Here is a 26,192-nt window from a genome sequence, read left to right as displayed (position 1 = left end):
AAATTCGGAGTGTGGAAATTAGGAGAAGGTGTGGAGTTAATAAAAGTATTGGTCAGAGGGCAGAAGAGGGGTTGGTGAGGTGGTTTGGTCATTTAGAGAGAATGGATCAAAACAGATTGACATGGAGAGTGTATAAATCTGTAGGGGAAGGAAGGCGGGGTAGGGGTCGTCCTCGAAAAGGTTGGAAGGAAGGGGTAAAGGAGGTGTTGTGGGCGAGGAGTGTGGACTTCCAGCAAGCGTGCGTGAGCGTGTTAGATAGGAATGAATGGAGACAAATGGTATTTGGGACCTGACGATCTGTTGGAGTGTGAGCAGGGTAATATTTAGTGAAGGGATTCAGGGAAACCGGTTATTTTATATAACCGGACTTGAGTCCTGGAAATGGGAAGTACAATGCCTGCACTCTAAAGGAGGGGTTTGGGATATTGGAAGTTTAGAGAGATATATTGTGTATTGTTATACGTGTATACTTCTAAACTGTTGTATTCTGGGCACCTCTGCAAAAACAGTGATTATGTGTGACTGAGGTGAAAGTGTTGAATGATGATGAAAGTATTTTCTTTTTGGGGATTTTCTTTCTCTTTGGGTCACCCTGCCTCGGTGGGAGACGGCCGACTTGTTGAAAAAAAAAACATACATACAAGGTGTGGAGTTAGGTTGTTGAGGTGGTTTGGTCATTTAGAGAGAATGGATCAAAGTAGATTGACATGGAGAGCGTATAAATCTGTAGAGGAAGGAAGGCAGGGTAAGGGTCGTCCTCGAAAAGGTTGGAGGGAGGGGGTAAAGGAGGTTTTGTGGGTGAGGGGCTTGGACTTCCAGCAACTATGTGTGAGCGTGTTAGATAGGAGTGAATGGAGATGAATGGTTTTTGGGACCTGATGAGCTGTTGGAGTGTGAGCAGGGTAATATTTAGTGAAGGGATTTAAGGAAACCGGTTATTTTTATATAGCTGGATTTGAGTACTGGAAATGGGAAGTACAATGCCTGCACTCTAAAGGAGGGGTTTGGGATATTGGCAGTTTGGAGGGATATGTTATATATCTTTACATACGCTTCTAAACTGTTTTATCTAAGCATCTCTGCAAAAACAGTGATTATGTATGAGTGAGGTGTCGAGGGTTCGAGTCTCCTTCGGCCAGAGATCAGTGTTTGTGTATATTTCGCCTGCTCTTGCGAATTCCTTGCATTGTTAAAATCTCTGGTAAGGCTGATGCATGCAGGGGATGAGATGAAAAGCTGTAAGCCTTCTCCCTGAAAGCTGGCTGCCTTGGATCAAACGTCTAGCGCAAGCTGGGCGCCAAGGCATAGGTCCAGTGTGGAGAGAATGGCAAGGCACTGCATACCTTGTTCCATGGTTCATAGGTTCGAGTCTCCTTCGGCCAGAGATCAGTGTTTATATATATATATATATATATATATATATATATATATTATATATATATATATATATATATATATATATATATATATATATATATATATATATATGCAAGGAATTCGCAAGAGCAGGCGAAATATACACAAACACTAATCTCTGGCTGAAGGAGACTCGAACTTACGAACCTTAGAACAAAGTACGCAGTGCCTTACCATTCTCACTGGTGAGAATGGTAAGGCACTGCAGTTAGCCTTGGCTAACTGACGTGCCACCTGCAACCTTGAAGACGGGTTGTAGAGTGTTGAGCTAACGTCTTCTCCCATCCATCCTTCTTTGAGCACCCGAAGAGGACCTCGTTCATTGTGCCCAAAGATCAGCTCAAACGGACTGTACCCGGTAGACTCCTGCACAGTTTCTCTTATTGAAAACAGCAACAAAGGTAGTGATTCACCCCAGTCTTTAGGAAAATGCATACAAAAAGTTCGCATCATAGTTTTTATCGTCTGATGGAATCTTTCCAAGGCGCCTTGGGACTGAGGATGATAGGCAGTGGATAAGTTGTGGATTATCCCTAACCTAGTTAATGCTTCCCTAAATGCTTTGGCAGTAAAGTTAGTACCTTGATTACTTTGAATAGTTTTAAGAATGCCAAAACAAGAAATAAATCTGGTTAAAGCCTTGAGAATGGCTTTAGTATTAATACTGCGCATGGGAATTGCTTCTGGGTATCTAGTTATTCTATCCATAATGGTAAATAAGTACTGATTTCCAGACTTTGACTTAGTTAGTGGACCTACACAATCTATAATTAATTCTGCAAAAGCTTCTCCGTCAGCAGGTATAGGCTGGAGAGGTGCAGGTTTAATGGAATGTCCAGGTTTCCCTACTTGCTGACATTCTTGGCATCAGCGGATATGATTCTTCACATCCTGCCTTAATTTTGGCCACTACAATTCTTTTGTGATTCTATATGAACATTAAAATGGTATAAAATACCGACAGGTTGTTATATAATGTTTTAGTAATTCCTAGGTGACCTCCTAATGAAGTATTATGAGCTACATTCAATATTTGATGTCTAAACTTTGTTGGAACCACTAACCTGTCTGATAGTTGCCGGCTCTCTATCTCCTTACCAGTCGCAGTGCAGATCAAATAGTCGTTTTTAAGTTTATACTTGACCGGATGATCAGAAAAGGATTTACCCATGGCTGCCTGAAAAGCGAAATTCAAAGAAGGGTCCTTTCGTTGTTCCTCCTGGAAGGACAGTCCCTCGGGCATGGAAACAAAGATATCTGGCAATCCTGCAACCCTGGAATAGGAAGGCTTGATCTGGGTCTGTTCACTTAATTTATGAGGCCCTGGCCAGTTTTCCTCGTAAAACAAATTGGCTGTTCCGAGATCAGAGTCGTCCAAGGATAGGTCAGCATTCTCGCCAGACAACCCTTGCGATGTTGCCCGAGTTATGGCCAACACCGGAGAAGAATTAATCATTATTGGTTCAAGACATACACTAGCAGTGGTAATGTCATTACCCAGTAATAACATGACATCTTTCATAGGGAATCCTTTGGATACACCCACTGTCAAGTATCCAGTGTAATACTTGCACTGTACATGAATTCTATGCAAGGGGACAGAAAAGACAGCTCCTCCGAATGCTTCCAGCAAAACAGAGGATTGTAATGAAGTATTTTCGGAAAGGGGAAGTACTCCCTCTCTTATAAGTGAGCAATATGCTCCAGTATCTCTGAAGGTTCTGACTTCAGTTGTTTTTGAGTCTTCCTGAAGGAAAATACGACACTGACAGTAATAAGGAGCCATCCCTTTCTCTACTTCTTTCAGGGAGATGTTACTAGGGACACTATAGATTTTCCCTATGGGTTGGGTTTTATTTTTTTTTTAGTGAGGGGACGCGGGCTACTGTCCGCCCGTGTCTTGAACCTATGTTAGCCCTACTGTCTGCTGCCTCGCTCTGAGTGTAGAGTTTGGCTTTATGTCGCAAATAAAGCTGAGCTCTATCTAAGAGCTGGATGGTTGAGAGGAAAAGCAGTCCCATTATATGGTGCCATGGTGGCACGGTTACCAATGGGAGGTGGGAGCGTAATCCTGAGACCTCTCGGGGTGGGGGTGTGGCATTCAAAGAGTACGTAGCCTTTATTTGGCACATTTACACACTCTCATTGAAAGGCTATCTCCCCCAACCAGCAAACCAGGTGCTAAGGGTTAACGATGGGGCCCCATCGTTTAATCAGTACCCAGGTTCCAGCCAATGAGAAGATGGTTTTTGGCAATCACAGAGGTGTTGTGGGTACCACACACCTGTCTGCCCATGTCATTCCCAATCTAGAGCTGGTTGAAGCACGGTGTGCTCTCTAGTGGCTTCTGTTCTGCCTTGCTTACCGTGGAGTGCACTTATACCTATTGTTGTACATAGTGTATATAGTGTACATAATTCTGTTCTTACTTGGTGAAGGATAATATAAGTCAAAAGTTTTCTGCTGTGTTTATTTTGCTCCCTTTACACCCAGGATAACAGACCTTTGGGACTCCTGGGTTTGAATACACACACACACACACACACACACACACACACACACATATATATATATATATATATATATATATATATATATATATATATATATATATATATATATATATATATATATATATATATATATATATATATATATATATATATATATATATATATATATATATATATATGTACATATATATTCAATATAAATATAGGGAGGTACCACCTCTAGAACTTTACTGGGGACCCTCATCCTCAGAGAAGACAATAAACGTACCTCAGGGAAAACTCATGGTTCTCCCCAGAGCTGTTTGAATATTTTCTTCTCATGCCACCCCCTATAATTTATATTATATATGTACTCTATTAATATACAGAATACATTGATAGAAAACACAAACATGAATACATTGGGACAATATATCAAAGATTATGAATGTCCTCCAGCTCCTCCGAAGCCGGACGCGAGCCCAGTATGCATCATGCATTTCCCCTCTGGATGGCCACGCTGAGCTGCTGGAACATGAAAGTGGCCGCCCTTGGGTCCCTGGTGGTGTCGATGAGTTTGGAACCAGTTCTTTAAGGAAACGTGTGGCATGTTTACCCCATGATCCCAAGGTCTCTGATCCCACTGGGACAAATTGATACTGTTGGCTTATGTCCCTGTACTTGCTGATCTTGTACTCCTCCCTGTGGTCAGCAGCTCCTCCCTGTCGCCCAACACTGTGATGGGTATAGGTGTCAGCCAGTGTGGACACACAGGTATAGTCCCATGGGCGGAATTTGAACCCGCGGTCAGAGAGTCTCAAAACTCCAGACCGTTGCGTTAGCCACTGGACCAGCTAGCCACAATAAGATTCTTCCAACTAGGTGTATTTCTACTCCATAGGAAGGTTAGCATAGGCACCACTGTGTCCACAAATGCAAGTTTTTACAGACGAATCTCCCTCTAGCATGGCCGTGACGAACTCTAGCTCAAGTCCCCTCAAAGCCGTCAACAGGGCTCACGAAATCGTAATGACACGATTGCAAACAAAGCATACCCAGTGGCTAACGCGACGGTCTGGAGTTTTGAGACTCTCTGACCGCGGGTTCAAATCCCGCCCGTGGTATGGTTTGTTTGCAATCGTGTCATTACGATTTCGTGAGTCATAGTCCCATGCTAAGAGTTTACCATGGGGGCAGTTTGCTGGGTTGTGGGTATTGTTGGCTTCTAGTGATCGGGGCCGCCTCTCGGCTGGGCATCCAGCTGTCATTGACCTCATTGTGTCTTGCATGCCAGCCCTTGGTTTTGGAACAATTAAGACCATGTAGACCATGTTGGTCGGCTTGCGCTTTGCCACAAATACACGTATATATATATATATGTCGTGCCGAATATGTAAAACTGGTCAATTAGCAAGAACTCATTTAAAATTAAGTTCTTTCTGAAATTTTTTCTGATACGTTTAAAGATATATTTTTTTCATTAATGTTAATGTAAAAAATTATAATTTTGCACCAAAAGAATCTTAGAAAACTTACCTAACCTTATTATAACAAGCGCAAATAATTTTAGCCTAACCTAACTAAATATATTTTAGATTTGTTTACAATAATTTAATACTAAAGAAACACTGTGAAATATATGTTTTCGTTAGGTTCAGAATGATTTTGGCGAAATTATTGCATACACAAATTTTTGCTTGTGTTATATGGCAAGATGAGCCTTGCTATTTAAGCCAAGATCGCAAGTCCTGCCTTTTCGGCATGACATATATATATATATATATATATATATATATATATATATATATATATATATATATATATATATATATATATATATATATATATATATATATATATATATATGTATATATATATATATATATATATATATATATATATATATATATATATATATATATATATATATATATATATATATATATATATATATATATATCCTCGGGTGAAGAAAATGTGTGCTGTATCCTCAATTCTGCAGGCATTATACTTCCCATTTCCAGGACTCAAGTCCGGTTATATAAAATAACTAGTTTCCCTGAATCCCTTCACTAATTATTACTCTGCTCACACTCCAACAGCTCGTCAGGTCCCAAATACCATTCGTCTCCATATTAACATGTGTTTGTTAGTTCGTGCTCTGAGTAAACAAAGACTCCCACGAGGCCTTACAACTGGAAATGCACTTAAAAAACTCATGGACCAGGGTAACACTGTTGACTTTGATAACGTCTGCTATTTATATGAACAATTTTTTCATTACTGGGCGTATGACTTTGCATGTGACTGGGCGTGTGTGACTGGGCGTGTGACTGGGCGTGTGACTGGGCGTGTGACTGGGCGTGTGTGACTGGGTGTGTGACTGGGCGTGTGACTGGGCGTATGTGACTGGGTGTGTGACTGGGCGTGTGACTGGGCGTGTGACTGGGCGTGTGACTGGGCGTGTGTGACTGGACGTGTGTGACTGGGCGTGTAACTGGGCGTGTGACTAGGCGTGTAACTGGGCGTGTGACTTGGCGTGTGTGACTGGGCGTGTGATTGGGCGTGTGACTGGGCGTGTGTGACTGGGCGTGTGTGACTGGGCGTGTGTGACTGGGCGTGTGTGACTGGGCGTGTGACTGGGCGTGTGATAGGGAAATATGAGAAAATTTAAGAGAAACCCCCAAAGGGGTACGAGCATTACCCAAAATAGGCCGTCGAATTCATTCTGACGAGGACTCCAGGAAGATTTGAATAGACTGATGCAGTGGTCAGAGAAGTGGCAGATGCAGTTTAATATAGGCAAATGCAAAGTTCTAAATGTTGGACAGGACAATAACCATGCCACATATAAACTAAATAATGTAGATCTTAATATTACGGATTGCGAAAAAGATTTAGGAGTTCTGATTAGCAGTAATCTGAAACCAAGACAACAGTGCACAAGTGTTCGCAATAAAGCTAATAGAATCCTTGGCTTCATATCAAGAAGCATAAATAATAGGAGCCCTCAGGTTGTTCTTCAACTCTATACATCCTTGGTTAGGCCTCATTTAGATTATGCTGCACAGTTTTGGTCACCGTATTACAGAATGGATATAAATTCTCTGGAAAATGTACAAAGGAGGATGACAAAGTTGATCCCATGTATCAGAAACCTTCCTTATGAGGATAGACTAAAGGCCCTGAATCTGCACTCTCTAGAAAGACGTAGAATTAGGGGGGATATGATTGAGGTGTATAAATGGAAGACAGGAATAAATAAAGGGGATGTAAATAGTGTGCTGAAAATATCTAGCCTAGACAGGACTCGCAGCAATGGTTTTAAGTTGGAAAAATTCAGATTCAGGAAGGATATAGGAAAGTTCTGGTTTGGTAATAGAGTTGTGGATGAGTGGAACAAACTCCCAAGTACAGTGATAGAGGCCAGAACGTTGTGTAGCTTTAAAAATAGGTTGGATAAATACATGAGTGGATGTGGGTGGGTGTGAGTTGGACCTGATAGCTTGTGCTACCAGGTCGGTTGCCGTGTTCCTCCCTTAAGTCAATGTGACCTGACCTGACTGGGTTGGGTGCATTGGCTTAAGCCGGTAGGAGACTTGGACCTGCCTCGCTTGGGCCAGTAGGCCTGCTTCAGTGTTCCTTCGTTCTTATGTTCATATATATATATATATATATATATATATATATATATATATATATATATATATATATATATAGAAAAGGCATATGATAGAGTGGATACAGGACCAATGTGGCAGATGTTGCAAGTATATGGAATAGGTGGTAAGTTACTAAATGCTGTAAAGAGCTTTTATGAGGATAGTGAGGCTCAGGTTAGGGTGTGTAGAAGAGAGGGAGAATACTTCCCGGTAAAAGTAGGTCTTAGACAGGGATGTGTAATGTCACCATGGTTGTTTAATATATTTATAGATGGGGTTGTAAAAGAAGTAAATGCTAGGGTGTTCGGGAGAGGGGTGGGATTAAATTATGGGGAATCAAATTCAAAATGGGAATTGACACAGTTACTTTTTGCTGATGATACTGTGCTTATGGGAGATTCTAAAGAAAAATTACAAAGGTTAGTGGATGAGTTTGAGAATGTGTGTAAAGGTAGAAAGTTGAAAGTGAACATAGAAAAGAGTAAGGTGATGAGGGTATCAAATGATTTAGATAAAGAAAAATTGGATATCAAATTGGGGAGGAGGAGTATGGAAGAAGTGAATGTTTTCAGATACTTGGGAGTTGACGTGTCGGCGGATGGATTTATGAAGGATGAGGTTAATCATAGAATTGATGAGGGAAAAAAGGTGAGTGGTGCGTTGAGGTATATGTGGAGTCAAAAAACGTTATCTATGGAGGCAAAGAAGGGAATGTATGAAAGTATAGTAGTACCAACACTCTTATATGGATGTGAAGCTTGGGTGGTAAATGCAGCAGCGAGGAGACGGTTGGAGGCAGTGGAGATGTCCTGTCTGAGGGCAATGTGTGGTGTAAATATTATGCAGAAAATTCGGAGTGTGGAAATTAGGAGAAGGTGTGGAGTTAATAAAAGCATTAGTCAGAGGGCAGAAGAGGGGTTGTTGAGGTGGTTTGGTCATTTAGAGAGAATGGATCAAAGTAGAATGACATGGAAAGCATATAAATCTATAGGGGAAGGAAAGAGGGGTAGGGGTCGTCCTCGAAAGGGTTGGAAAGAGGGGGTAAAGGAGGTTTTGTGGGTGAGGGGCTTGGACTTCCAGCAAGCGTGCGTGAGCGTGTTAGATAGGAGTGAATGGAGACGAATGATACTTGGGACCTGACGATCTGTTGGAGTGTGAGCAGGGTAATATTTAGTGAAGGGATTCAGGGAAACCGGTTATTTTCATATAGTCGGACTTGAGTCCTGGAAATGGGAAGTACAATGCCTGCACTTTAAAGGAGGGGTTTGGGATATTGGCAGTTTGGAGGGATATGTTGTGTATCTCTATACATATATGCTTCTAATCTGTTGTATTCTGAGCACCTCTGCAAAAGCAGTGATAATGTGTGAGTGTGGTGAAAGTGTTGAATGATGATGAAAGTATTTTCTTTTTGGGGATTTTCTTTCTTTTTTTTGGGTCACCCTGCCTCGGTGGGAGACGGCCGACTTGTTGAAAAAAAAAAAAAAAAAAAAAAAAAATATATATATATATATATGTATATATATATATGTATATATATATATATATATGTATATATATATATTTATATATATATATGTATATATATATATATATATATATATATATATATATATATATATATATATATATATATATATATATATATATAAATATATATGTCGTGCCGAATAGGCAGAACTTGCGATCTTGGCTTAAATAGCAACGCTCATCTTGCCATATAGGACAAGCGAAAATTTGTGTATGCAATAATTTCGCCAAAGTCATTCTGAACCTAACGAAAAAAATATATTTCACTGTGTTTCCTTAGTATTAAATTATAGTAAACAAATCTAAAATATATTTAATTGGTTTAGGCTAAAATAAATTGTTCATGTTATAATAAGGTTAGGTAAGTTTTCTAAGATTCTTTTGGTGTAAAATTAAAATTTTTTACATTAACATTAATGAAAAAAATATATCTTAAAGCGTATAAGAAGAAATTTTAGAAAGAACTTAATTTTAAATGAGTTTTTGCTAATTGACCAGTTTTACATATTCAGCACGACATATATATATATATATATATATATATATATATATATATATATATATATATATATATATATATATATATATATATATATATATATATATATATATATATATATATATATATATATATATCATTAAAAACACTGCACTAGCCAAGGACTCGAACCCATGTTGTACTGGTCCGCCTCATGGTGTGCCAGAACTACATGACGCCTTAGACAACAGGGCCACCCAATCCTACAAAGATGGTGCAGCCATCTTTGGTTCTGGCTTACCATGAGGCGGACCAGTACAACATGGGTTCGAGTCCTTGGCTAGTGCATTGTTATTATTGATCAATACCACTCGTTCGTGGACACAATGGTCACAATGGTCACAATGGTGTGAAGAGCACCGTAGTCACGACTATGGTGCTCTTCACATCAACTTCAAGGCTGAGGGACTGATTACCTCATCTTCTGTATATAGTTCTACTGTCTTCAAATTATGTCCTAGAATTTGTACTGATAAAGCCACTGGATGGCGAAACGTCTACATTAAAGATACCCAGATGTTGCATTTGTGTATAATTTTCTACTTTCATCCTTTAAATAGGGATTCAAGTAAAGTCTCAGCATGTGTATACTGAGAGAGAGAGAGATACACCTCAAGGGAAGTATATCCTGTGAGGTGATAGTCACCATGAGTACCTTGATTAAGCAGCCACTTGTGTCAAGGCGACGTAACTAACCTGCTTTGCGACCATTCACGATAGGTTATCCACAGTGCATGGAATATAATGAGTAACAGCTTTCCTGGTTAACCTCTAATATTTTACTTAAACTGCAGATCCGCAAATTTATGCTCAAGGAGCTGCGTTTACTATTATTTTTTATGAATTGCTTCTTATATTATTATCACCTCCTTTCTCACTTATAGTGATATGACAAAAATGGGTAAAGTGTTGGATAAAGCTAAGACAACTGCAATTATTAAATTTTTATAAATGCTCTTTGATTACTATGCACTTGATTTTTTTAAGTTGCATATTTCATGCCACCGTGGAAGCAAAGGGGAGGACCTTGATACCGGTGAAAGGCTTTTGACTCAAGGAAAAGGAGCTATCCTCCGCATCCATTAATCAAATCTTCTTCCTCCATATTCCCAAGGCTTTGTATAGCCCACCGTCGGGTCTAGTATTTCCATATGAATGTAGAAAATAACCGGCTTCCCCTCCTACTAGAACCCATCATATGTCATCACATTCTACATTTTCTTTTTTTTTTTTTTTTTTTGCAAAATGGATGAGTTACCGCCAGCCTTATTTTTTTGCAAGAGGTATTAGCTTAAATATTTTTTTGCTCTGTTATGAAACTATCATTATATGCCTTGTAGGTAAACTTTTATAATTTCACGTCGATTTTCCGTGTTTCCGTATTTTCCGTGTTATTTCCGTTTCCCACTCCATGGCCCAAATGCTGAGGAAAAAAAAAACATAATTGATCAGAATCCTTTCACGTTAGATTTACAGTTGTTCACAGCAGTGATGTGCTTCATGACACCATGGCAGCTAATGTTTCCATCCCACCCACCCATGGCAGCTTATGTATTATATTGCCAGTTTTGTTTACATTGACTTACGATAGAGAGGAAACATTTCGTAGAGCTATAATATATCGCATGATGTAGCGACTGTTACTCCTGATGCCGATAGGGACATTTATCACAAAATTACCGTGCTCAATTGCAGGAAACCACACATCTACCCATGCAAATGACCCTTCAAGGTAAGGAAGTCCAGTCAGTGAGTGAGGTAGACAGTTAACAGTAGCCAGTCAGTGAGTATGGAAGAGAGTTTATAGTAGCTAATCAGTGGTTGTGATGGACATTTGACAATAGTCAGCTTGTAAGAAGAGAGGCGGACAATATCATCTCAGTCTACGTACGTCTTAGCCAATACTTGACCCAGTGTCCGTAAACCACCAAGTGATATTTATGACTCTAACAGATTCGTTATTTACTGTTCGTCCGTTAAAGATTAGAAACAAATTACAGCATATGTTTTATCGCTGGTTGACACTTTGCCGTGTAATGTAGTTGTGAGGTATTGCAGTAAGTCATTATTGATATCTTATGGTAAATGCTAGTACTGTGAATTGTAACTTCAGTGTGATGTAACAGCCAACTGATAAGTTGAAGAAAATTGTCTAAAAACTTCATTTTTAAACTAGGAGATATGCTCAAAAGGATTTGTGTGAACCACAATGGAGTGCTCTAAACGATTCATTAAGCTACATTTTGAAGAGATGACCTGAAAATTTTTAGGGTGCCCAGGATGAGCCTACCGCGGGGTCTCGCTGATTGTGCTGGACCTGTGCTGTCTCCAACAGGTGTCATATACAGTGCCTAAAAGAACATAACGAATTTTTTTTTATTTATTTGGCAGACGTCTGTGACACTGTAATTGGTAATTTTATGGTTTGTAATATATATATATATATATATATATATATATATATATATATATATATATATATATATATATATATATATATATATATATATATATATATATATATATATATATATATATATATATGCAAAACAACCACTCTGAAAGAATAGAGAAATTCCAAGCACTTTCGTGACTACTCACATTATCAAGGAACTATGAAAGTGAAGCATCCAAGGAAGCTATATAAGGGGTCGGCCAGCACCTCACTATCAGATCCCACAACGGTTAAACACGTGACGCGCGGCGAGCCAACTTGGACAGGTCCTTTGCAAAACTCACCCCCAAGCTATTTATTTGTCCAGTGTATTATTAAATTCTACCCAAATTCTATTAATTATAAATGGATCTAATTTATATAAACCAAAGGAAATATTCATATTATTGTCAAAACTGCTTTTTATGAAACAAGATTCAATTATATTCCTGTCGACCATGGACTTGCTTGATACTACTTTCTCAACTTTTTGAAAATCAATTGGATGGTTAAAATCTCTTACATGAATAAATAGAGCATTGGAATCTTGTCCAGTTCTAATGCTATATTTATGTTGTTTTAATCTTAGTTCGAGATTTTTACCAGTTTGACCGTAATAAACTTTATCGCAAATTTTACAAGGAATCTTATAGACACATCCATCAGCATTTTGGGGGGAATTCTTAATCAAAAGTTTTTTTTACTGTATCAAGATTTTTGAATACAACTTTAATATTAAAAGTCTTAAGAAGAGAAGGCATATCAACCAAGTTTGGATGCTTTACTTTCATAGTTCCTTGATAATGTGAGTAGTCACGAAATCTCTTGGAATTTCTCTATTCTTTCAGAGTGGTTGTTTTGCATATTCTGAAATCACCTGTTTACTGTGATCTTATTGCACATATATATATATATATATATATATATATATATATATATATATATATATATATATATATATATATATATATTATGAGAGGGAGATTATTTCCCAGTAAAAGTAGGCCTTAGATAAGGATGTGTGATGTCACCGTGGTTGTTCAATATATTCATAGATGGGGTTGTAAGAAAAGTAAATGCGAGGGTCTTGGCAAGAGGCGTGGAATTAAAAGATAAAGAATCACACATAAAGTGGGAGTTGTCACAGTTGCTCTTTGCTGATGACACTGTGCTCTTGGGAGATTCTAAAGAGAAGTTGCAGAGGTTGGTGGATGAATTTGGTAGGGTATGCAAAAGAAGAAAATTTAAAGTGAATACAGGAAAGAGTAAGGTTATGAGGATAACAAAAAAATTAGGTGATGAAAAATTGGATATCAGATTGGAGGGAGAGAGTATGGAGGAGGTGAATGTATTCAGATATTTGGGAGTGGACGTGTCAGCGGATGGGTCTATGAAAAATGAGGTGGATCATAGAATTGATGAGGGGAAAAGGGTGAGCGGTGCACTTAGGAGTCTGTGGAGACAAAGAACTTTGTCCTTGGAGGCAAAGAGGGGAATGTATGAGAGTATAGTTTTACCAACGCTCTTATATGGGTGTGAAGCATGGGTGATGAATGTTGCAGAGACGAGAAGGCTGGAGGCAGTGGAGATGTCATGTATGAGGGCAATGTGTGGTGTGAATATAATGCAGAGAATTCGTAGTTTGGAAGTTAGGAGGAGGTGCGGGATTACCAAAACTGTTGTCCAGAGGGCTGAGGAAGGGTTGTTGAGGTGGTTCGGACATATGGAGAGAATGGAGCGAAACAGAATGACTTCAAGAGTGTATCAGTCTGTAGTGGAAGGAAGGCGGGGTACGGGTCGGCCTAGGAAAGGGTGGAGGGAAGGGGTAAAGGAGGTTTTGTGTGCGAGGGGCTTGGACTTTCAGCAGGCATGCGTGAGCGTGTTTGATAGGAGTGAATGGAGACAAATGGATTTTAATACTTGATGTGCTGTTGGAGTGTGTGAGCAAGGTAACATTTATGAAGGGATTCAGGGAAACCGGCATGCCGGAATTGAGTCCTGGAGATAGGAAGTACAGTGCCTGCACTCTGAAGGAGGGGTGTTAATGTTGCAGTTTAAAAACTGTAGTGTAAAGCACCCTTCTGGTAAGAAAGCGATGGAGCGAATGATGGTGAAAGTTTTTCTTTTTCGGGCCACCCTGCCTTGGTGGGAATCGGCCAGTGTGTTAATAATAATAATAATAATAATAATAATATATATATATATATATATATATATATATATATATATATATATATATATATATATATATATATATATATATATATATATATATCAATAACAACACTGTGACTAGCCGAGGACTCGAACCCATGTCGTTTTGGCCCACTTTATGGTGAGCGAAAATCACATGACGCTCTAACCTACAGGACCACCAAATCCTACAAGAATCACGCAACACCAGAGATTGGTGTTGTACCATGATCCGAGGAAATACGGTGGTGTGGGTGCCTCAGAGTTAATTTCATTCTACTCCCCGTTTGGTGTACTAGCCTCCACCGTATGTCCTTGGATTACGATAAAACACCTAGTTCTGCTGGGTGCGTGATTCTTGTAGGATATGGGTTACTCACTGTTTATATTAGCCTAGTGATTTTTCATCATATACTGTATTAGCGGTGAAAAAATAAAAGAGAATGAATTAATCCTGATAATTAGCTACACGCTTTCACTCTGATCTTCCTACATAAAACATTTATTCGTTTTCATTCACTCACTTCACTGGTGGCCTGGTGGTTAACGCTCTCGCTTCACACGGTGAGGGCCTGGGTTCGATTCCCAGCCCGAGTAGAAACATTGGACGTGTTTCTTTCCACCTGTTGTCTATGTTCCCCTTCAGTAAAATGGGTACCTGGGTGTTAGTCGACTGGTGTGGGTCGCATCCTGGGACACTGACCTAAGGAGGCCTGGTCACAGACCGGGCCGCGGGGGCGTTGACCCCCGGAACTCTCTCCAGGTATAAAATACTCAAGCTCATGAAGTAAATCTAGCAGCTTCAGAGAGATACAAAATGCACTCGACATGTTACAAATTTGCCCTAATAGAATCGGAAACCGCTTCTGTCATAAGGAAAGTTCCTACTCAAGTTCCTGAAAGAATTGAGAGACATTCTTGTCTGGAAAACCAGCAAGCCGAGTGTGGCAACCCAGGGAGGAAATGCCTGCTGCATCCTATGTGCATCTACCTCCTCAGGGAAGCTGAACCATGTGATAGAAGTGCAGGTGTTGCTCTGCCACAAGTGTCCTCAATTCTAGTGTGTGTGTGTGTGTGTGTGTGTGTGTGTACTCACCTAATTGTGGTTGCAGGGGTCGAGACTCAGCCCCTGTGTGTATGTGTGCGCGCGTGTGTGTGTGTGTGTGTGTGTGTGTGTATGTGTGCGTGTGCGTGTGTGCATGTGAGGAAAAAAAAGTGTTTTCGTTATTACGCAAATATCGTAAGCAAAAACAAATAGACATTTAAAGAGTAGTTATTAATTTTATGATGAGTCTCCTAACTGTATACCAAGTGCTGCTGAAGCTGTCTAAGAACGATTATGGAATCTTCTAACTCTGATTTTTTTTTAAATAAGCGCAAACTTGTATAGATCAAGGATCCTCCAGTGAGAAACATAGACGTGAGTGTAAAACTCTTTTTTGTATGATATTTAATCAAAGCAACATATGCTAAGAATCATCAAGCAACAGTTCGATGATTCTTAGTATATGATCTCTTGGTGTGTCTATGTGGTATGCTTGTGTTATTATCACTGTCCTAGCTGTCGGCTTTGTAAACGGTAAAGTTATTACTCAAATCAAGCTTGAAAATGTCTATTCATTACCATGATCAGACTTACAGTAGTCACCTTAAATCCATGACATGTTATGCCCTCTCATATTTCATCACAGTGCTCTGATATTATTCATAATTAATCTTTAATTACAGTGATTAGACTTTCAAGCTGTTTCCTCACACTGTCAGACTTTCTAGCTTATCTTGCATCACCATGATCAGCCTCTCCAGCTCATCTTGCATCATCTTGTACACATTTCATATACTCTCATGAGTTATCTTGCAAAGCTTTCATTCAAATAGCTCTTTCACATCATTCATAACTACTGCCTAAAGCAGTGAAATATATCACCATCGACTATTTACTGACAATTTTTCTGGAGACATTCAATAGTTCATCACCTGTAATGATGATTCAGAGACGTGTGTAACAGTTGGGAATCTTTATTGTTAAAACGTTTCGCTTACACAGTAGGCTTCTTCAGTCAAATACAGAGGCAGCAGGTGTAGTAGTGAAATAATAAGGATGTAATAAATCCATCAACCTCGGAGAAACAGTATTTTCCACATCACCTGTAATGCTGGATGAACAAACGTAATGCTTACAGCTATTTGTATGAAGATATTATGTGGGTCAAGCTTTTATTGTGATTACGTTCGCACTGTTTAGAGGGCCATCAAGACAATGCCTTAATGAAGCTCTACCCTGAGCGAAACATCGCCCTAGGGATACCTAGTGCTTCTTATTGTGTATTCGGACACATCATTACCAACGAAGAAAAATGCTCGCTCTCCTCCCTCTCAGTACGGTTCGTTGATGCTGGTGAAGGGCTCTTAATTAGAGGAAATGGAGCTGCCCTCCTCTTCTTCGGCACAAACCTAACTGTATCCCATCTCTAGACACTCTATGACACTCATGTGTTTAGCAATTTCCCAAGAATATAATAATTCACCGTTCTAAGACATCATATGCCAGGTATGTGAAGCAATTTTACGTAAGGAAGCTATATGCACTGAGAGGTGAATACGTCTCTGTGAATATTAACTAAGAGTTTACTTAATGCCGATTTTAGGTATTGAAATATAGTTGGGTGATGGTGTAATAGTGATATGTATGTGAACAAAAATAATATACGATTTAAGGCATTTATAAGGAAATATAAGGAAATAGTCCTCGAATCAAGGTAAAACACCTAGCTCTTCTGGGTGCTTGATTCGTATAAGATTGAGTGGTCCAGTGGGTTAGTGCGTCATGTGATTTTCACTCACCATGAGGCTGGTCAAAGCGACATGGGTTCGAATCCTCGGCTAGTCGCAGTGTTGTTATTGATTCAATACCACTCGTTCGTGGTTACATTTGTAAAATCCCAAAGATTCTCGAGACTCATAGTACGATCTCGTCTAGTTCACTTACCTTTCTTGTGTCAACATCCAATAACAGCACTTTCACTGTCTCTTTGAATACGTCATTCTCCTCCATTTCAATTGGCTGCTTGAGGTTTAAATCCTCAGATACTTAAGATATTTTTTCAGTAAATACACTCCGGAATTTATATTCAGTATCTAGCATTTACTCCACCAGTTAACTAATTCTGACGACGTCCATAATCATATATATTTTTATTTTCACACTTAGTCTTTATTTCATAAATTTCAGTGAAATATTTGGATGTCTCTTCCTCGTGTCTACTATTGATTTTTAAAGTTTCTTTCTTTCTCCCGCCTAACATTGCTTATTAAAATCATTGGAACAAAAAAAAAAAAAAAAAAAAAAAAAACTAAAGGTGTTCTACCATTGTGGAATAAACTGATTACAACAGTTTTCATGTATTTCAATAAATGCTATCATATTTAGGTCTGGCACCTTGTTCTATAAGTTTTTATGTGTGTGTGTGTGTGTGTGTGTGTGTGTGTGTGTGTGTGTGTGTGTGTGTGTGTGTGTGTGTGTGTGTGTGTGTGTATGCATACTCTGAGGTGTTATCTAGCGCCTCCTCACTGTATATCGTGTTCTCCCGGGTTTACCGCTGTCACTTCTCACTTCCACCACCAACCAGTCGATTTCACACTCTATCTGACCCACACAAACAAAGATATCATTAGTAGCAGACGTGTATTTGAATATAATGATGATAATATTGTGGTCATGTTGTTCTCCCGCGAAGCACCGGAGCGGAATGCCGGGGTTATGGCTAGCATATAATGAGAGGCGCGGTATTGCGTTCCCCGCTGCTCCCGCGGCGCCGCCCCAGTAGACGAGGTGTTGACAAGATGGCCGGCACCTCCGCATAAAATCTTGTTGCTCTTGACGGAACCGTGAGTACACATTTTGTTATTATCCGACGTCAGCGAATGTGCTGCGTACGTGTCCGGAATTTACTGTCTTAGCAGTTGCCTAATTTACATATATAATATATATATATATATATATATATATATATATATATATATATATATATATATATATATATATATATATATATATATATATATATATATATATATATATATATATATATATACATTCTTACAGATATGCATACATACATGCAGTGTACATACATTATTCTTTTTAACACATCAGCAGTTTCGTACTAAGATACGGTGACCCAAAGAAGAAAAGATATTAATCATCACTCTCTTCTTAGCTGTCTTGGGAGACGTGCACAGACTTGACGATTCGGTATCACACTGAGCCGCAACATCCACGCCCGTCCTTCATAGATATTATTCATCTCAACAATAGCAGATATTACTTTGCCCATCTTTCACAGATATTGTCTTGATCATCCCCGATAACGCGTTATCCTGCGTTACTGACCTTCCAAACAAATCTTGTCTTTCATCCTTCATCGATATTACCATTCTCACACACTAACCCAAGTCCAAACTTCCAAAACTATTGTCCGATTCAACACGCTCACATAACCTTCATGGCTGCTTCAACTTCTAAGCCGTTTACTCCTTCAAGAGGGATACACTGATACGGAAAACAGTTCTTGATCCACTGAAATGGAGTAACCTTTCCATTTCTTAATATCGATTTCCTCCCATAAACTAAACGCTGCATGACCTCTACGAGCTTAATGATTTCCCTTAACTGTGACCGGTGTCGAGAGATTTTATATTCTCGCAGCTATGGTTGCGCCCAGGCTTTTCTGTTGATTACCTGCTCAACCAGGCGTGTAGCCATCAGTGCTCGGTTGATCTACAACGTGATGGGGATAGAGATCCAGTTGCTTCTGAACAAAGCGTTCTGGCAATGTTTCATGTTATCTGCTGTGTCAAAAGGGCCACGTCCCACAGACTTCTTCTCATTTGGCTTAAAGATTTAACAACAAATTCTCGAGCTTAAGCTTAAGTACTGATGTTTGTGTTACCTTCCTGCTGCCCTGGCTCACCTAGCAGTAAAAATAGGAACCTGTGGGTTAGCCAACTATTTTGGGTTGCTCCCAGGAAAAACTGCTTTGGAAAACTCCAGTTCTGCTAGTATATAATACTGTGTAAGAAAACTCTCTGATCCTGTATGTAAGACACTCGAGTGCCTACTCGAAGTGTTAAAGTGTTGGGTAAAAGATATTTATGTACCCAGTCATGGTAATTGTAAAAAAGTAGATTATGGAGATTTGTTAAGACAAATAGACCGTTAAGTGAACCTCCATTCAAAGCCGTTCGGTAAAAAAAAATCCAAAGAGATTATTAATATATTTTTCGTATTGCCCAGTTACTCACATGCCATAGATGATACTGACTGGGACGGTTGATTGTACCCCAAAGCGTCTTTTCTCATTGTATATATGCTGTGAGTTTGCTTTATTGGCTGTTTCAGGAATTAAATTATTTTCGATTGATAGTATCCAATTTCTCCAAACATCTGTGCTAAAAACCACTTGTAGTACAATGCCTAAAGCTAATATCCATGCCAAGCCATCGCTGTCTGATAATGAACACTGAGTGTAATTACTTGGTGTATAAATATATCTAGATATCCAGAAATCATTCCATACAGTCGAGCAGAATTCTTCTCCAGGCTGAGGGACTGTCCATCTCAAATACTATTTTTCCAAGGATGATGGATTGATTGCATCGTCTTACTATTTCGACAATAAAGATACCTGACTGTTGCACATGTATCTTACTCATTAACTTGGTATCTAAACTTATTCATTAAACATATTTTTCTTAGCATGATTAGATATCTCGATGAGGGACGCATGTAAGTTGCTGATTATTTTTTTTCTTCCTTCAAACTTTCGTGTATAACTTCAGAACGCCTTATCCGATAGGCTTCAACTTTTCACTGCCGGTTCACTGTATGAGGGAAGGAGTTAATGGAACTAGTAGCATGTGCAGGTGTCTTATGATCAGTATCATAGAGCCCATTCCAAGTGTCATGGCACTATCCTAATTCGACGAAGGTGAAGAGTGAAACTGAAGTATTTAAGAGATAATTGTCAATTTTATATGTAGAGTTATTTTTTTTCCAGTTAAATCTCTTTACCTATAATTAAGTACAACTTTTTGGAACAACATCAATATTTAATGGCTGATGCATTTTACAGACTGGAAACTACTCTATAAGTTTAGTCTACGTATGTGCATATTTCTGAGTATAAACAGATAAAAAAAAAATAAGAAAAAGACTTGGAATCTGCTCTATAAAAGCGGAATGCCTCTTCTGATCATCTTCAAACTTGTGACTTAAGTGTGTTTTGCTGAACTCAAGGTTTGCGTTATTATTGGACTGAATTGGTTTCTTTCAATTTTACTAAATCAAAAGTGATATTCCTATTGATTCACTACATAAACAATTCTTCTGATCGAATTTAATAAGCTAATGTTAATGCATTCGACAAGAAAAATGATGCCCCATAAGTTTACTCTGTGTAGGCAGAAATTTGAAGTTTTACACACATTGTTAAAAATATTGGAATCGTTGAATTCAGAGCAATTACTGGAGAATACTTTTTCTGATAGACTTCAAACTTTCAGTTGGTATTCATCTTGATATTATTATTGAACTGTGTAAATTTTAATATGTAAAGTTTATAAAATCAATTAGCTCTCATGAAATAATTAGAGCAGGACCTCGTCATTGTGGTCCAGTAGCTGGGACAGTCAGGAGCGACCTGCTCTAAACTAATGTTGCCCTGGGTTGTGTAACTGATGGGTATCTAGGTGGTTGCCGATCTTGCTTCTTAGAACCCTTTCTAAGAGTTTTATGATGTAAGATTTCAGCGCTATCGGTCTGTAGTTCTTTGCAATTGTTTTACTGCCACCTTTGTAGAGTGGGACTATGTCTGTTGTTTTTAGTGAGTGTGGGATGACCCCTGTGTCCATGCTCCTTCTCCATAGAATGCTGAAGGCACGTGACAGGCTTCTTGATGAATACGGAGTTCTACGAGTCTGGGCCTGGGGCAGAGTGCATGGGCATGTCATTAATTGCCTTTTCGAAGTCTTGTGGTGTTAGGATAATATGAAAGATTTTTGAGTTGATCATATTTTGAGTCTCAGGCTTATTTAGATTGTCGACACTTAGTCTGGTTAATGGCTCGAGCTGAACACTGAGTCGTATCTCACTCAATTCTTTGCTGTCATCTGTGTAGGTCCCATCTCGTCTAAGCAGGAGCCTAATACTGGATGCTGTTTTCGCCTTAGATTTGGCATAAGAGAAGAAGTATTTTTTTTTCAATTTCCTTTACGGTTTTAAGGCCTTCCTGAGATTCTTGTCTCCTATAAAATTCCTTAAGCTTAAGTTCGATATTTGCCATTTCTCCGACCAGTGCCTCCCTTCGTATTTCAGATATACTGGCCCCTCTCAGCAGCTCTGTGATTCTTCACCTTCGCTTGCATAGGGAGCATCTCTCTCTTTCTAGTTTACATCTTGTCTTGTTTTTTCTTAATGGTATGTGCCTTGAGCAGAACTCAAGTGTCACATCGTTATTTTTTTCTAGGCAAAGGTTTGGATCTGTGTTGTTTAGGATATTTTCCCAGCTTGCTTCATTTAGGACATGCTTGACTTGCTCCTGAGCTGCCTCCTGGGGTGATCTCTGCTAAAACAATATTTGCTACACTTCTCCATTTTACATGTATCAAGTTGAAATTCCCTAGTAGCAAGATGTTTGGGGCAGGAGTTCTGAGATTTTCTAGACAGTGGTCAGTTTTCAAAATCTGTTCCCGGAATTGCTGGAAAGTTGCATCCAGAGACTTGTTTACAATCACAATGACAAGGTTTTGGTTTTCGATCTTACTGCCAAAATTTCAACTACACCATTTGAGGTGTTTAGTAGTTCTGAGCAAATGAGCAACTCTGTGATGCAAAAGCCAACCCCCATCCCCCTCCCTTTGTTACCTGTTTAGTCTGTCGCATATGAATAAGTTATAACCTGGGATTCATATTTCGTTGTTAAAATTATCCTTTATGTGGATCTCTGTGAAAGCCACAAAAATTGCATTTGACTCCGTGAGCAGTCCCTTTATATAAGGTGTTCTTTTGTTTGTTAATGGCTTTAGACCCTCTATGTTTGTCCTGGGGACAAAATTAACCTAAGTTGCCAGAAATGTTCTGGAAAATTGGAGACTTTCTGCATAGAATATCACTGATGTCAGCTATGGTCTGTATAATTTGTATCAAGTGCTTGTAGAAATGAAGATTATTATTATTATTATTATAATTATAATTATTATTATTATTATTATTATTATTATTATTATTATTATTATTATTATTATTATTATTATTATTATTATTATTATTATTATTATTATTATTCCTACTGCGCACACCGAGGCACAGAGGACTGGGGTTATGCAGCACAGGGATACAGTTCTCGGATCGGGCAGTTATCTAGTTTTCTTGAGAATTCTTTGCCTTGAAGTTATTTTAATCGATGTTTGATACCTTTCTTATTTGAGATAACTTGTTGATGGGGAATGATTCTTCTTAAAGTAAATGACATAAAGAATGTTTATACTACACTATTGATGTTATACCCCAGTGTTGATGTTATATTACAATGTTGATGTTATATTACAATGTTGATGTTATATTACATTATTTATGTTATACTATAGTGTGTTGATGTTATCTTACATTACAGTGTTTATGTTATATTATAGTGTTGATGTTATCTTATATTGCAGTGTTGATATTATCTTATATTATAGTGTTGATGTTATCTTATATTATAATGTTGATATTATCTTACATTACAGTGTTGATGTTATATTATAGTGTTGATGTTATCTTATATTATAATGTTGATGTTATCTTACATTACAGTGTTGATGTTATATTATAGTGTTGATATTATCTTATATTGCAGTGTTGATGTTATCTTATATTGCAGTGTTGATGTTATCTTATATTGCAGTGTTGATGTTATCTTATATTACAGTGTTGATGTTATACTATGGTGTGTTGATGTTATCTTATACTGCAGTGTTGATGTTATACCATAATGTTGATGTTATCTTACACTGCAGTGTTGATGTTATACCATAATGTTGATGTTATCTTATACCAGTGATAATGTTTGCATGTACTAAAATGCTGATGTTTGTTCCATTACACCTCTGATTATTGCTTATAATTGTGATGATTATTGCTTATAATTGTGATGATTATTGCTTATAATTATGATGATTATTGCTTATAATTGTGATGATTATTGCTTATAATTGTGATGATTATTGCTTATAATTGTGATGATTATTGCTTATAATTGTGATGATTATTGCTTATAATTGTGATGATTATTGCTTATAATTGTGATGATTATTGGTTATAATTGTGATGATTATTGGTTATAATTGTGATGATTATTGCTTATAATTGTGATGATTATTGCTTATAATTGTGATGATTATTGCTTATAATTGTGATGATTATTGCTTATAATTGTGATGATTATTGCTTATAATTGTGATGATTATTGCTTATAATTGTGATGATTATTGCTTATAATTGTGATGATTATTGCTTATAATTGTGATGATTATTGCTTATAATTGTGATGATTATTGCTTATAATTGTGATGATTATTGCTTATAATTGTGATGATTATTGCTTATAATTGTGATGATTATTGCTTATAATTGTGATGATTATTGCTTATAATTGTGATGATTATTGCTTATAATTGTGATGATTATTGCTTATAATTGTGATGATTATTGGTTATAATTGTGATGATTATTGCTTATAATTGTGATGATTATTGCTTATAATTGTGATGATTACATTTTTTATACATTATGTATAAATTGCAATTCTGACATCTTTTTCATTATTCTGATAAACATTCTTGAAATTCCCAGCGTGAGAATTCCTCGGCTGCGTCTTTCTCACGATTATTACTGGACGGAGAATCGAGTCCCCAAGCACTCCTTGCCTTGAATGTCCTACAACGGATTACCATTTCACATAAAGTATCGGATTATCATTTCATATAAAGCATAAAAAGTTAGCATCCAATCAGGGATCAATCAAATCTGATTGCCTCCTGATAGTACGCTACCTATCAGGAAGCAATCAAATTTGATCCGAGTGCGGAAAGGGTAGCTCCAATTCCTTGGATCAAAGAGACCTCCACTAACATCAAATCATTTGCTTTGAAAGGATTTATGGCCCAGGATGAAGGCAACAACAGCTCTTACCACAATGAACAGCAGTTACTGAGAGTGCAACACCTGGAGTACCGAGCAGTAAAGAACAACTGCAGGTATCTGCCAAGCAATATAGGACAAACTGCAGGTATCTGCTGAGTAATAAGGGATAACTGTAGTTATCTACTGAGTAATAAGGGGACAACTGTAAGTATCTACTGAAAAGTAAGAGGACAACTGCAGATATCGACTGAGCAATAAGGAGACAACTCCATGTATCTACTTAGCAATAAGGAGACAACTGCAGATATCTACTGAGCAATAAGGAGACAACTGCAGATATCTACTGAGCAATAAGGAGACAACTGCAGATATCTACTGAGCAATAAGGAGACAACTGCAGATATCTACTGAGCAATAAGGAGACAACTGCAGGTATGTACTGAGCAATAAGGAGAAAACTGCAGGTATCTACTGAGCAATAAGGGAGCAACTGGAGTTATTTACAGATGCAATATGAGGGTAATTTAGCAGCAACGGCAGTAGTTCACAAACAATAACTCTTGAAGGAATAGTGTCATAACTCACGAGGCAATGGTTGGTTCCTGGGAGGAAGAGGCGAGGTAAGGGAAGGAGGAGACGACGGGAGAGAGGGAGGAGAGTAGGTAAAGAGGATCAAGTGGGGGGGGGGGAGAGAAGAAAGGGTAGGGGAGTGAATGGTGTTGGGAAGAGGGTGAAAGGTAAGGGGGTCAAGAAAAAGGGGGATCAAGAAGAAAGGGAGGGGTGAAAAGGGTGGGGAGATGGAAGAAGGGAGGGGAGATGAAGTTTTAAGGCGAGGGAAGAGAAGAGAGGGGAAAATTGATATGGAGGGGAGAGAAGGGAAGGAGAGGAAGGGGTTCAAGGTGAGGAAGAGATGAAGACTTGAAGAAGGTTCGCTGTCACATCACTTCCTCTAGCACAGCCAACCACCACTACAAGATCACCACCACTACAAGATCACCACCACTACAAGATCACCACCACTACAAGATCACCACCACTACAAGATCACCACCACTACAAGATCACCACCACTACAAGATCACCACCACTACAAGATCACCACCACTACAAGATCACCACCACTACAAGATCACCACCACTACAAGATCACCACCACTACAAGCTCACCACCACTACAAGATCACCACCACTACAAGATCACCACCACTACAAGTTCTCCATCACTACAAGATCACCACCACTACAAGATCACCATCACTACAAGATCACCACCACTACAAGATCACCACCACTACAAGATCACCACCACTACAAGATCACCACCACTACAAGATCACCACCACTACAAGATCACCACCACTACAAGATCACCACCACTACAAGATCACCACCACTACAAGATCACCACCACTACAAGATCACCACCACTACAAGATCACCACCACTACAAGATCACCACCACTACAAGATCACCACCACTACAAGATCACCACCACTACAAGATCACCACCACTACAAGATCACCACCACTACAAGATCACCACCACTACAAGATCACCACCACTACAAGATCACCACCACTACAAGATCACCACCACTACAAGATCACCACTACAAGATCACCACCACTTCAAGATCACCACCACTACAAGATCACCGCCACTACAAGATCACCACCACTACAAGATCACCACCACTACAAGATCACCGCCACTACAAGATCACCGCCACTACAAGATCACCG

This window comes from Cherax quadricarinatus, chromosome 53, assembly GCF_038502225.1.
Source record: "Cherax quadricarinatus isolate ZL_2023a chromosome 53, ASM3850222v1, whole genome shotgun sequence".
Taxonomy (NCBI): Eukaryota; Metazoa; Arthropoda; class Malacostraca; order Decapoda; family Parastacidae; genus Cherax; species Cherax quadricarinatus.
This window is presented reverse-complemented; position numbering follows the sequence as displayed.